Raw genomic sequence first — 13,295 nt, forward strand, 5'->3', positions numbered from 1 at the left:
ACGTTTTCATGTTATCTAACTTATACTACTCAGATACTTTGAAATGTAAAATCACGGATGATTTCCATGGTAACCTTATGAAAACCAGACTATTTGATTAATCAGAACATGTGACAAGACTAGTTGAGAGTTTGCTGGTTATTTCTATGCTAGGTCAGGTGGAATTATTCTAAACCTTATATAATAGGATAGGATCTATTTTTAAAAGGCTTTCTGCAAAACACAATAAAACTTTCACCTTTTGCAAAATTCAGCAGATTGAACTTCAAGCTGATAATAATTGTGTTTATTTTGCTTCTTATACAAATAGGCTTTTGCTTTTTGACTCGGACTGGATTCCTCTTAAAGAGAGGTTTTGTTTTTCAATTTTCTAGATATTTCTAGCAGAGGCAATTTGTTGTGCCTGAAGGGCTGAGATTTGAAATTCTCTCTCAGCTGTGATTTATTTCTCTTACGAGATCAGTGATAGGAGATGAAATGTGAGCAATATGAATCTAGAACATGACTTTATGACAATGTAATGTCAGAGAAGGTATTATGCTATGTAATATGCATTTCTTGGCACATGAATATGTACATTGATTATTTCACAGTGTCCTTTTCCTTATGTAATGGCTCCAAGTGAAGACACAAAGATTCTAGTTTCATAAAGTGTTATCCTCAAGTACAGCCACTTTTAAACATCATGTATATTATTTGCTATAAATTTGCTTCACTTCTATTTTTCAGGCCTTTTCCAAGAAAATATTTTTATATTGGGAAGTTATAAAAATGAATTTAAGTTTCTTTCTTTCTTTCTTTCTTTCTTTCTTTCTTTCTTTCTTTCTTCCTTTCTTCCTTTCTTTCTTCCCTTCTTTCTTTCTTTCAAGAGAGAGAGAATGTGAGCAGGGAAGGGGCAGAGAGAGAGAGAGAGAGAGAGAGATAGGGAAGGAGAGAACCCCAAGCAGGCTCCATGCTATCAGCTGTCAGCACAGAACCTGATGTGGGGCTCAACCTCATTAACCACGAGACCCCCATTCTAGACCTTTCTCTTGAACTGGAAACATAAATTCAATAGCGCACTTGGCTTCTCTAGGATATTAGGAGAACTAAGAGATATCCTAAGTGTTGCATGTCTAAGTAGAAATCTTTATGTTCCACTTGTAGTGGTTTAATAGTATTCCTTCCCAAAGTTCTGTACCCACAATTTTAGAAAGTGACCTCATTTGGAATAAAAGATTTTAAAATGTACTTAAGGTAAAACCTTAAGATGAGATCATCCTGGATTAGGTGGGCCCTAAACCCAATGACAAGTGTCATTCTAAGAGACAGAAAAGAAGAACACAGAGACACAGGGAAAGGCCATGTGAAGATTAAAGCAAGTATCAGAGTTTTGCAGCCACAAGTCAAAGACCTTCAGGAGCCATCAGAAGCTGGAAGACGCAAAGAAGGATTCTCATCTAGAGCTTTTGGAAGGGATACAGACCTACCAGCTCTTGATTTCAGACTTCTGCCCTCCCAACTTGTGAAAGAATAAATTTCTGATATTTTAAAGCCACGTGGTTTGTGACGATTTGTTAAGATCGTCACAGAAAATGAACATACTGCCCCTTCCCAAACCTGTGGTTCCTCCATTTTCCAAATACAAGTGAAAACTCTAGTCCCAGAACACTGAAGCCGTCCATGACTGCTTTCTGTATCTCATATCAAAAACACAGTTTATTCAGTATGGAGGTTCCTCAAAATATTAAAAACAGAACTACCCTGTGGCCCAGCAATTGCACTACTAGGTATTTATCCATGGGATACAGATGTGCTGTTTCAAAGGGGCACATGCACCCCCATGTTTATAGCAGCACTATCAACAATAGTCAAAGTATGGAAAGAGCCCAAATGTCCATCGAGGGATGAATGGATAAAGAAGATGTGGTGTATACCTACAATGGAGTATTACTCAGCAATCAAAACGAATGAAATCTTGGGGCACCTGGGTGGCTCAGTCGGTTGAGCGTCTGACTTTGGCTCAGGTCATGATCTCATGGCTCATGGGTTCGAGCCCCATGTCAGGCTCTGTGCTGACAGCTCAGAGCCTGGAGCCTGCTTCAGATTCTATGTCTCCCCCTTTCTCTGCACCTCCCTGCTCATGCTCTGTCTCTGTCTCTGTCTCTCTCTCTCAAAAATCATTAAAAAATTTAAAAAAAAAAAAAAGGAAAGAAATCTTGCCATTTGCAACTACGTGGATGCAACTAGCGGGTATTATGTTAAATGAAATTAGTCAGTCAAGGAAAGACAAATATCATATGACTTCACTCACATGAAGACTTTAAGAGACAAAAGAGATGAACACAAGAGAAAGGAAGAAAAAATAATATAAAAAGAGGGAGGGGGACAAAACAGAAGAGACTCTTAAATATGGAGAACAAACAGAGGGTTGTTGGAGGGGGTGTGGGAGAGGGGATGGGCTGAATGGATAAGGGGCATTAAGGAATCTACTCCTGAAATCTTTGTTGCACTATATGCTAACGAACTTGGATGTAAATTAAAAAACAAAACCAAACCAAAAAACACAGTTTATTAGCCAAACTTGTTGGTTTTACCTTCCAACTACAGTCAGAATTCAGCTGCTCCTCGACCACCATCACGACCTTAATGCTGGCCCTGGACATGATCATCCTTTGTTCAGGTCTCAGCAGTAGCCCTCCGGCCAGTTCCACCCTTGCCCCTTCCTTACAATCAGTGGATTCTTCATACAGCAGCTGGTCGCTCCTTTCAAAGCCAAGTCAAACCACTGCTCTGCTCAAAATCCCTTATGGGATGTCTATCTCGCTGGGGGTTAAAGACAAAGATCGCACCAACTTTTCCATTACCTGCCAACTTCCAATGCCCCAGTTCATTCTCTATTACTTTCTTCTCCCACTTCTTCTCTGACTCACATCCACACCAGCCCCCAGCCACACACACACACACACACACACACACACACACACACACTCACTCACTCACACACTCTGCTCCAGCCACACTGGCCTCTGTTCTTGTCATCTCAGGGCTTTTATACCAGCTGCACCTTTCTGCCTGGAATGTTTGTATGGTTTGCCCATCTCCTCACTGTCTTCATGTCTGCTCACACGTCACCTGAGGCTCTCTCTGACCCCTCTATAAAAATAGCCCCTCTCACTCTCTGTCCCCTTCCCTCAGCTCATTCTTCTTCATAGCAGTGATCATGACTTGACATGTTACTTGTTTATTGTTTATTCACTGCTGCCTGTACTTCCAGCTTTGAGTCCAAACCTCCTAGAACAAGGAGGCTTTGTTTTGTTCAGTACTTTAGTCGCTATATCCCCAGAGCCTGGCACACAGCAAAAACTCAGTAATTATTTATTGAATGAAAGGGCAGCTCAGACTGTACTATGAGGCTGGTCTGTTAGTGCTTACTTTTAACACACTGTAAAAAATCAGACTTGTTGGAGATAGGCTTTTTAATAACCTGTTTGGGATTTTGATTAATTGAATAAATTTTATTTAAATGAATTTAAGAATTATTTTCAATAGAGCAGGTTTGTAGATGACTATTTTAATCAACCTATTTACGCTGTGTCCAAAAATAACCAGGCAACCCAAAGGAAAAGGTAAAAAGACCTTTCCATTGGGCTCTAGAATTCTCCATTTGTGACAACTTCACCAGTATTCTCTTAATGCAGCTTTTAATTTGCTTTTAAAATTTTTGTTAGCACTTAAGTTGACCCAGCGAAAATGTAGCAAGCCTGATCTTCTGTCTATTTCTTCTACTTCAATGACATTAAAAACTTTTATAAGGTTGGGAACCAGAGGAGATGCCTGCCCCTTCTGTCCCTCCCCATTCCCCCCTTCCTCCCTGCCTTCAGGTTGATAACCTTCTAGAGCTCCCCCTTCTAGAGCTGTCTTTGCCAAGCACACCAGTGACATATTGATGGCTCAATTTGGGATACTTGGCCTTGGCTTCTCAACACTATTTATACTTGTAGTTTCTCTTCTTGGTTGTTTTATGGTTTTTCCCCTACTCAGAGGCTGCCCCCCCTCCCCATGGCTCCTGACCTCCTGCTCTCTAAACTTGGACAGAACAGAGCTTGTCCTCAGAGCTCTTCTCTCCTCCTTGGAGTGACAGCTATTGCCCTTCCCAAATGACATCTCCAGTCCCTACCTTGATGCCTGTTCCACAGCCTCCAGGGTCTGGTGGGCATCTTCTTTGAGTGTTTTGGCATTAAATGTAATGAAATATAAACTTTCTTCTCTTCTTCTCCATCAGTTTCCCTCCCTGTCTTTCTATTTTTCCCTCAGTGGTGATCTGTCAGATCTGCAGGCCCTGAATCATGGACTTGTTAAAATTGTCTTTTTCTTTGGGCTTCTGGGTGGCTCAGTTGGTTAAGCATCCAACTTTGGCTCCAGACGTGATCTCACCATTTGTGAGTTTGAGCCCTGCATGAGGCTCTCTGCTGTTGGTGCAGAGCCTGCTTCTCTTTCTTACCAAATGAGGTTGAAAACCTTTCACATCTCCCTGGCCATATATGTTACCCTATATCCTATGATCAAATTTCAACATCTTGGCCATGAACAACTGGTCCAGACATCTTCTTGTTCAATATTGTCTGGATGCCATTTTTTTTAAGTTTATTTATTTATTTTGAGAGAAAGAGAGGGCGAGCGTGTGCATGAACATGAGTGGGGAGGGGTAAAGAGAGAGGGAGAGAGAAAGAATCCCAAGCAGACTCTGCAATTTCAGCACTGAGCCCAACACAGGGCTCAAACTCATGAACCATGAGATCATGACCTGAGCCAAAACCAAGAGTCAGATGCTTAACCAACTGAGCCATCCAGGCACCTCGTGATGCCATTTCTTTACCCAAAGTCATTGCTTCAGCCAATCTGACTTCTCGTTGTCCTCTGAACCTGCCACATGCTTTTCCACCTTCGCATCCTTTTATTGCCTCTGAACTTATCCTACCTGTCCTTTAAAGCCTAGATCGATACATCTTTGCTGGTCCCACACCTTTAAATATTTCTCTTTTGTCAGAGTTCTTTTCTAGCAGTTTTGGTCCATGAGATTAATTTCAAGCATCTTGTAGATATCTTTTTATAATCTCCCCGACTAAGTTTGAAGACCTTTATTTACATAGACTGTCTTCTACTGTTTTAATACCTTTTTACTTCTCCTAGTAAATGGACTGGCCTGTTTAAATTGCCATCCCTTTCTTGTTTTCTGTCTCTCCTTGTCTTTCTCTGTCTCTCACACACGCACGTTTAATGATCTCTGCTTTGTAGACAACTTTGTTATCTCATAATTTAGGCAATACCAATTAATTTAAGTATTTTAAAGTTTTTTTTTCTTCCAAGCTGATAGTAGGAACAATTGTCGCAGTAGAGAACTTAGAAAATGCAAAAAATTGTGAAAAAAGTCATCCTTACCCTTCTACAAGATTTGTTTTAAAATCTTTGTAGAATTTACAAATTCTACAAGATTTGTTTTAAATATTTGCTTGTACGTGAAACACATGCATCTGTAATTGTTATTACCCATTATCTATAATTTTGCGTCCCTTTTTAATATTGTGTCATGAGCATCGTTTCATTGAACACACTTTTGGTTCTTTCTAAATCCCTGTTGGTGGCGGTATAAGATGGGCTTGCTATGACTGCTCTCAAGGCAGTCCTCCGGAACAGGGTGTCCTGAGGAATTTCACTGTGAACACACGTGGAATGGTGTGCAGTTTCCCTTTCTCAACTACTTCATTCTAGCAATGGGTGGTCCTTCTTACTCCGGTGAAAGGGTCTCTATCTAGAGATCAAGAACTATTAGGTGTACTATTGGTCCTAATTAGGGATAGATATTTCACAAGTTTATCGTCAAAGGTAGTTTTTAAACATCTTTTTCTCTCTTGCTATGTGTGTATGCTGCCACCAGATGGGGGCAGAGTGAGGTAGTGAGAGTGGGAAAGAGTGCTGTTTGGAAGCAATATGGTGGAATCTAGTTGGGTAAAGAGATTGTTTTGGTGAAAATTTATTTTTAAATAAGAGGAATCAAATATAATACAAATGTAACTACCTAGAGTAAAGGAAAAAAGATCCTCCTACTCAGGCGCCATGTCTGTGTTGATCAACCTGGTTGTATGGCCCCATTTGGTAGTAATTATGGTCCGAGGACCTCAGAGGGGCCTCCAGAACTGGAATCTAAGCTTTGCTACTTAACAACTGTGGCATCTCCTGCTACTTAACTGCTTGAGCCTCAGTTTTCCTCATAAATCAAATTGTTTCTACTTCAGGGTGTGGCAAGAGTGAAATAAAATAATACTTGTGAAGCATGGTGCGCGGAGTACATTCTTGATGTATGTTAGTTATGATTGTACTAATGGATTCTATGGTCAACTACCTCCTCTTCTCCCCTCAAACTCCTAAATCCTCCTCAGTCTGAGCTTTTATAACTGAATTAAATGGACCATTGGTCCATTATAGTTTTGCGGCAAGCAACGGTCTTCAACTCTATACAAAAAAATATTATGTTTCCATTTCTTTGGTCTGTTATACAACAGAAGATTTGAAATATGAGCCCCCCCATTGGGAGAGTGGGGGGAAACAATAAACTCTCTGGACCTCAGGTATTGATTTGCTATCAAACTGGTTCTCACATGGGTAACTCTATGTAGTGAACTTTAACAGGAATTTATTCATTAATGGTGGTTAGTGATTTCTCCATAGCAGCCTAGAGAAAGACAGGTAGTGAATAAATTAAAAGTTCCTTGTATAGAGCCTCTTAGGAGACAAAGTGATATAGAGAAAACTTAGGGATAAGTCAAAACTAGGTTTACATCTAACCATGTTGTCAGATATCCTTGCAGTCGACCAATTAGCTGTTTTAGACTGTAATTTCTTCTGTCATAACATAACAACAATACTACCTAATTCACGTGCTCTTTATTACTCCTCTACCCTTCCCCGTGACTGATATGCTTTTCCTCAGATTTATTTTTGATCATGAAGAGGGTGATTATATGATTTGTAGTTCAAACTGGGACACTTTTGAGAATGAAAGGATGTGCTAAAAATATATAATTGAAATTTTATAATTTTAGCTTGTTTATTTATGGATTCCAACATTAATTTTATTATATTGACTAATACAATGGTCTATTCAAAACTTATTTTCAACAATAATATTCTTTCAAAAAGTAAAATAACAGATTTTTGTGCATATTAAAGCAAAAATTTTAAAAAAAGCTCTACACACTGATGATCTGAACATTAAAAAATATAAGCAGAATAATGTTTCGTGTTATATATTCATGTACTGTGTTCAGTTTCTTAGCTTTGTCTGTTTCTAATGCATGTACACTTGCATTTTCTAAAGAATATATGTTTTTCAATATGTTTCGTTTCTATTTTTGAAGTTTCATCTTTTGGTTAATAAATGTGGTTCATGGATACCATTAATTGTCTTGTTTAATACATGTTATTTGCTGATACTGTAATTACTCAATTTTCAGTTGAGAAAATACTCTGTCCATACTTGCTGAAGGACTGGCAAGAACAGACGAAATTCCATCAAAAGGGGGTTATTCTAAATTGTAATTTTTCATATTAAAATGTGTAACTATTTCCACCCAAACATTTGGCACTTTGACTCTAGTTAGATAACCTTTCTTCAGCAAGAATTTTTACAAGGAAAAGCTCATTAAATAAGTTCTCTCTATATGATTTTTTTGAAATTTTGTTAAATTTAGATGTTAAAAAACAGAGAACTTCCAGATTTCATTCCACTGTAGTTCAGAAAATAGATGTATTAAGCTAAAAGTAACCCCATCAAAAAATTCTTCCTATTGCTTTAGATATTGACAAGCATAGTTATTTAATCTCTAGTCTTTAATTTTGAACACTGTCTGAATTCTCATTTCTGCATTTGTTCAGTTCCCCCCAAACTTTGTCAGGATAAATGTTAATGACTTCTTGTTTAGAGCTTTGTTTTAAAAAATGGCAATTCTCGGGGCGCCTGGGTGGCGCAGTCGGTTAAGCGTCCGACTTCAGCCAGGTCACGATCTCGCGGTCCGTGAGTTCGAGCCCCGCGTCGGGCTCTGGGCTGATGGCTCAGAGCCTGGAGCCTGTTTCGGATTCTGTGTCTCCCTCTCTCTCTGCCCCTCCCCTGTTCATGCTCTGTCTCTCTCTGTCCCAAAAAAATGAATAAACGTTAACAAAAAAAAAAAAATTTTTAAAAAAAAAATGGCAATTCTCCAGAAGCTGAACTTTTTTCATATATCATCCATTGAGTAGTTTCCTTAAAGATATATGATTTCCAACAAAATGCATCCAAAATTTTGATAACTCATTTAGAAAATGTTTAACACCATTGTAAGATATAGTTGACCCTTGAGCAACACAGGTTTGAACTGCACTGGTCCACTTCCATGAAGATTTTTTTGGTAAGTACAGTATCTACCGTAAATGTAGTTTTTCTTCTTTATGATTTTCTTAATAACATTTTCTTTTCTCTAGCTTACTTGATTGCAAGAAGACAGCATATAACACATATAACATACAAAATATGTGTTAATCAGCTGTTTATGTCATCCATAAGACTTCCATTCAACAGTAGGCTCTTAGTAGTTAAGTTTTTGGTGACTCAAAAATTATGTGCAGATTTTCAACTGTGTGTGACCATCGGCACACCTAACCTGTGTGCTGTTTAAAGGTCAGCTGTACAAAGAAATTCTTTCAATGTTCAAATACTTTTCAAGTTCAAATTGTGATTCATTAAAAGAAGAGAAGTGTATTTAAAAAGTCAGCATATTTTTGTCACAAAATATCTGGAGATTAGTTTCTTTAACTGTGTTTAAAGAAAAATATTTGTATATTTTGGCGTTCATGGCTTCTATTCCTATCGGCAGAATACTCTTGCTTGTTTGGCTACAGTTAAGATTTGTGTGCACCACACAGGCGATTCCAAGCACATTTCTGCCCTGTAGATTTCTTGGTTTAATAAGAATAACATTTTTACCATGGAATTATGCTTCACAGAAATGACATTCATATTGTCACTGTAAAAAAGCAAATCACGCACACCATGGAAAAGAATATCATACATAAAACTTTGCCTTCCATGTTGAATTTTTAAAGTAAATTTAGAACAGCGTTTACAACAGTCCTGAATGCTTTATCTTCGACTGAGTCAGTTTCCAAAACTTTCACTTTGGTTCCACGAGTTAGAATGTCCCAAAAAATTGGACATTATTGGAATCAACTTCATTGATTTTCCATTTGAAGAATCCAATGACACTGATATAAAACTGGCTCCGTGTTGTTGTTTTCAACATTCTTCTGTCAATAAAGCCAAGACATTAGCAGCAATCACTTTGCTATTTTTCAAATGCAAAGGAAATCTGGTATTGGAAAGAAGTGAAATAAAAAGGCACTATCATTTGATTTGAATAAAAAGTTATCCTTCACAGAGGGATATACTCCAGTACCTTCAAATGCACTTATTAAATAATTATTTTGAGACAAAGTCTTTAAAATAAATATAGCTAACTTTTAAAGTAGATGCTGACATATGGGAGATTTGAGTCTTGTAATTGTTTTGTGGTCTGTTATTCCTATGGCCTCCAGTGTGGGTGGTCGATACTGGAAAATATTTTGCGCAAGTTACACGTTCATCATAAACTTGATTAAGAAATGGAAGTTTGGTTTAATAGATTAAACATGTACCTTTTTATTGAGCTCATTAACTGCAGGGAGGGCGTCATACAAAATACTAAAAGAAAATCAAATAACAATACACACTACTGCCGATTTATGTCAAAAAGCAAACTAACAAAACTACCTTAGAAGAGCAATCAGACAATTGTCTACGCTCCAATAGCAGAACCGCTCAGGTTCTATTTCCTCCATTTCTCTTGTGTTCACTTAGGTTATAATTTCCCATGTTGCCCATTGACCCTACCGTCTGGTAGCCTGCTAGGGTCCTGCAATTCACAGGCTACTGAGCAGGCTTCAGCGTAACTGACTGGCACACTCAATGGTGGGCAGAGGGAACAGCACACAGTCCTCATACCACCGTCCATCTCCAATCCATGCTGTCTGGGCAAGCGTCATTGCACTACCAAGCGTCCTTGACCGGGAGGTGTTAATCATATTGTGTCTGGCTGGGGTTAGGAGAGGAGAGATGGGTTATCACTGGTTGTCTTTCAGAGTTAACCACATGGTCAAGTGAGTATCCTTTTCGCTGCATGCTTGTCTCTCACACACTGCTGGACAAGACCCTGGAAGAAGCCACAAGTTCAAAGGGGAGTTCTACTTTTAACTCTTGTTGGGATTCAACACTCAGAACTCATCCTAGCTTATTGCAGTGCAACCAAAAACATCAAGGACAAATGCTAAACATGACAGGGCTTGGGGACAACAGGAGTTAACCAGAGGTGTGTCAGACAACCAGGGCACGTAGTCAAAATAGACACAAGTGGTTTATCCAGGCCACTTTCCTGCTCCCCTCTGGCTCCTATTATCCCACTTCTCCACTTCTCTTAAATGCCTTTTCATTTTAGGAATAGTGACTTGGTTCCCTCTCTTTTTTCCTTAGCTTTATATGCGCAATAAAACCCAGCTTCTTCCCAGCTTAATGATTTAGAGCTTTGCTTTACAGGTTTTATGGTAGCTCTAACTCAGCCTTTAAAGATTTTTTTTTTTTTTTTTTTTTTACTCAAAAGGAAAGTTAAGTCATGTGATTGAAAAATCACTCTAAAAATAGAAACGCACCTGAATTTTCATATGTTTACTACAGGTACCTTTATATGTTCCTCCAAGCCGGAAGAGTTGGTGGTTGAAATGAAAATGGAAGGAGTAAGAGAGATGTTAAGTTTCCCTATGCCTGAAAATTATATTTTAGATTTGGCTGTCCCTCAGAGAAAGCTCATTTCACTATACTTTATTATTTATTTATTTATTTAGTTAGTTAGTTAAATTTTTTATTTTTTCTAATTTTTTTATTTTTTAAAATTTATATCCAAATTAGTTAGCATACAGTGAAACAATGATTTCAGGAGTAGATTCCTTAGTGCCCCTGACCCGTTTAGCCCATCCCCCCCCCCACAACCCCTCCAGCAACCCTCAGTTTGTTCTCCATATTTAGGAGACTCTTCTGTTTTCTCCCCCTCCCTGTTTTTATATTGTTTTTGTTTGCCTTCCCTTATGTTCATCTGTTTTGTCTCTTAAAGTCCTCATAGGAGTGAAGTCATATGATTTTTGTCTTTCTCTGACTGACTAATTTCACTTAGCATAATACCCTCCAGTTCCATCCACGTAGTTGCAAATGGCAAGATTTCATTCTTTTTGATTGCCGAGTAATACTACATTGTATATATATCCCACATCTTCAATGGACATTTGGGCTCTTTCCATACTTTGCCTATTGTTGATAGTGCTGCTATAAACATGGGGGTGCATGTGTCCCTTCGAAACAGCACACCTGTATCCCCTGGATAAATGCCTAGTAGTGCAATTGCTGGGTTGTAGGGTAGTTCTATTTTTAGTGTTTTGAGGAACCTCCATACTGTTTTCCAGAGTGGCTGCCACAGCTTGCATTGCCACCAATAATGCAAAAGAGATCCTCTTTCTCCACGTCTTCACCAGCATCTGTTGTTGCCTGAGTTGTTAATGTTAGCCATTCTGACAGGTGTGAGGTGGTATCTGATTGTGGTTTGATTTGTAATTCCCTGATGATGAGTGATGTTGAGCATTTTTTCATGTGTCGGTTGGTCATCTGGATGTCTTCTTTGGAGAAGTGTCTATTCATGTCTTTTGCCCATTTTTTCACTGGATTATTTGTTTTTTGGGTGTTGAGTTTGTAAGTTCTTTATAGATTTTGGATACTAGCCCTTTATCTAATATGTCATTTGCAAATATCTTCTCCCATTCTGTTGGTTGCCTTTTAGTTTTGCGGATTGTTTCCTTCACTGTGCAGAAGCTTTTTATTTTGATGAGGTCCCAGTAGTTCATTTTGCCTCTGGAGACGTGTTGAGTAAGAAGTTGCTGCAGCCAAGATCAAAGAGGTTTTTTCCTGCTTTCTCCTTGAGGATTTTGATGGCTTCCTGTCTTACATTGAAGACTTTCATCCATGTTGAGTTTATTTTTGCGTATGGTGTAAGAAAGTGGTCCAGGTTCATTCTTCTGCATGTCATTGTCCAGTTTTCCCAGCACCACTTGCTGAAGAGACTGTCTTTATTCCACTGGATATTCTTTCCTGCTTTGTCAAAGATTAGTTGGCCATACATTTGTGGGTCCATTTCTGGGTTCTCTATTCTGTTCCATTGATCTGAGTGTCTGTTCTTGTGCCAGTACCATACTGTCTTGATGATTACAGCTTTCTGGTATAGCTTGAAGTCTGGGATTGTGATGCTTCCTGCTTTGGTCTTCTTTTTCAAGATTGCTTTGGGTATTCAGGGTCTTTTCTGGTTCCGTGCAAACTTTAGGATTATTTGTTCTAGCTCTGTGAAGAATGCTGGTGTTATTTTGATAGGGATTGCATTGAATATGTAGATTGCTTTGGGTAGTATCGACATTTTAACAATATTTGTTCTTCCTATCCAGGAGCATGGAATCTTTTTCCTTTTTTTTTGTGTCTTCTTCAATTTCTTTCATAAGCTTTCTATAGTTTTCATTGTATAGATTTCCCACCTCTTTGGTTAGATTTATTTCTAGGTATTTTATGGTTTTTTGTGCAACTGTAAATGGGATCGATTCCTTGATTTCTCTTTCTGTTGCTTCATTGTTGGTGTACAGGAATGCAACCAATTTCTGTGCGTTGATTTTATATCCTACAAATTTGCTGAATTCATGAATCAATTCTTGCAGCTTTTTGGTAGAATCTTTTGGGTTTTCCATATAGAATATCATGTCATCTGTGAAGAGTGAAAGTTTGACCTCCTCCTGGCCGATTTGGATGCCTTTTATTTCCTTGTGTTGTCTGATTGCAGAGGCTAAGACTTCCAATACTATGTTGAATAACAGTGGCGGGAGTGGACATCCATGTCTTGTTCCTGACCTTAGGGGGAAAGCTCTCAGTTTTTCCCCATTGAGGATACTAGCATTGGGTTGTTCATATATGGCCTTTATGATCTTGAGGTATGCTCTTTCTATCCCTACTTTCTTGAGGGTTTTTATCAAGAAAGGATGCTGTATTTTGTCAAATGCTTTCTCTGCATCTATTGAGAGGATCATGTGGTTCTTGTCCTTTCTTTTATTGATGTGATGAGTCACGTTAATTGTTTTGCAGATATTGAACCAGCCCTGCATCCCAGGTA

Source organism: Puma concolor, chromosome C1 (genome assembly GCF_028749965.1).
Source record: "Puma concolor isolate L17-30 chromosome C1, mPumCon1.1.hap2, whole genome shotgun sequence".
NCBI lineage: Eukaryota > Metazoa > Chordata > Mammalia > Carnivora > Felidae > Puma > Puma concolor.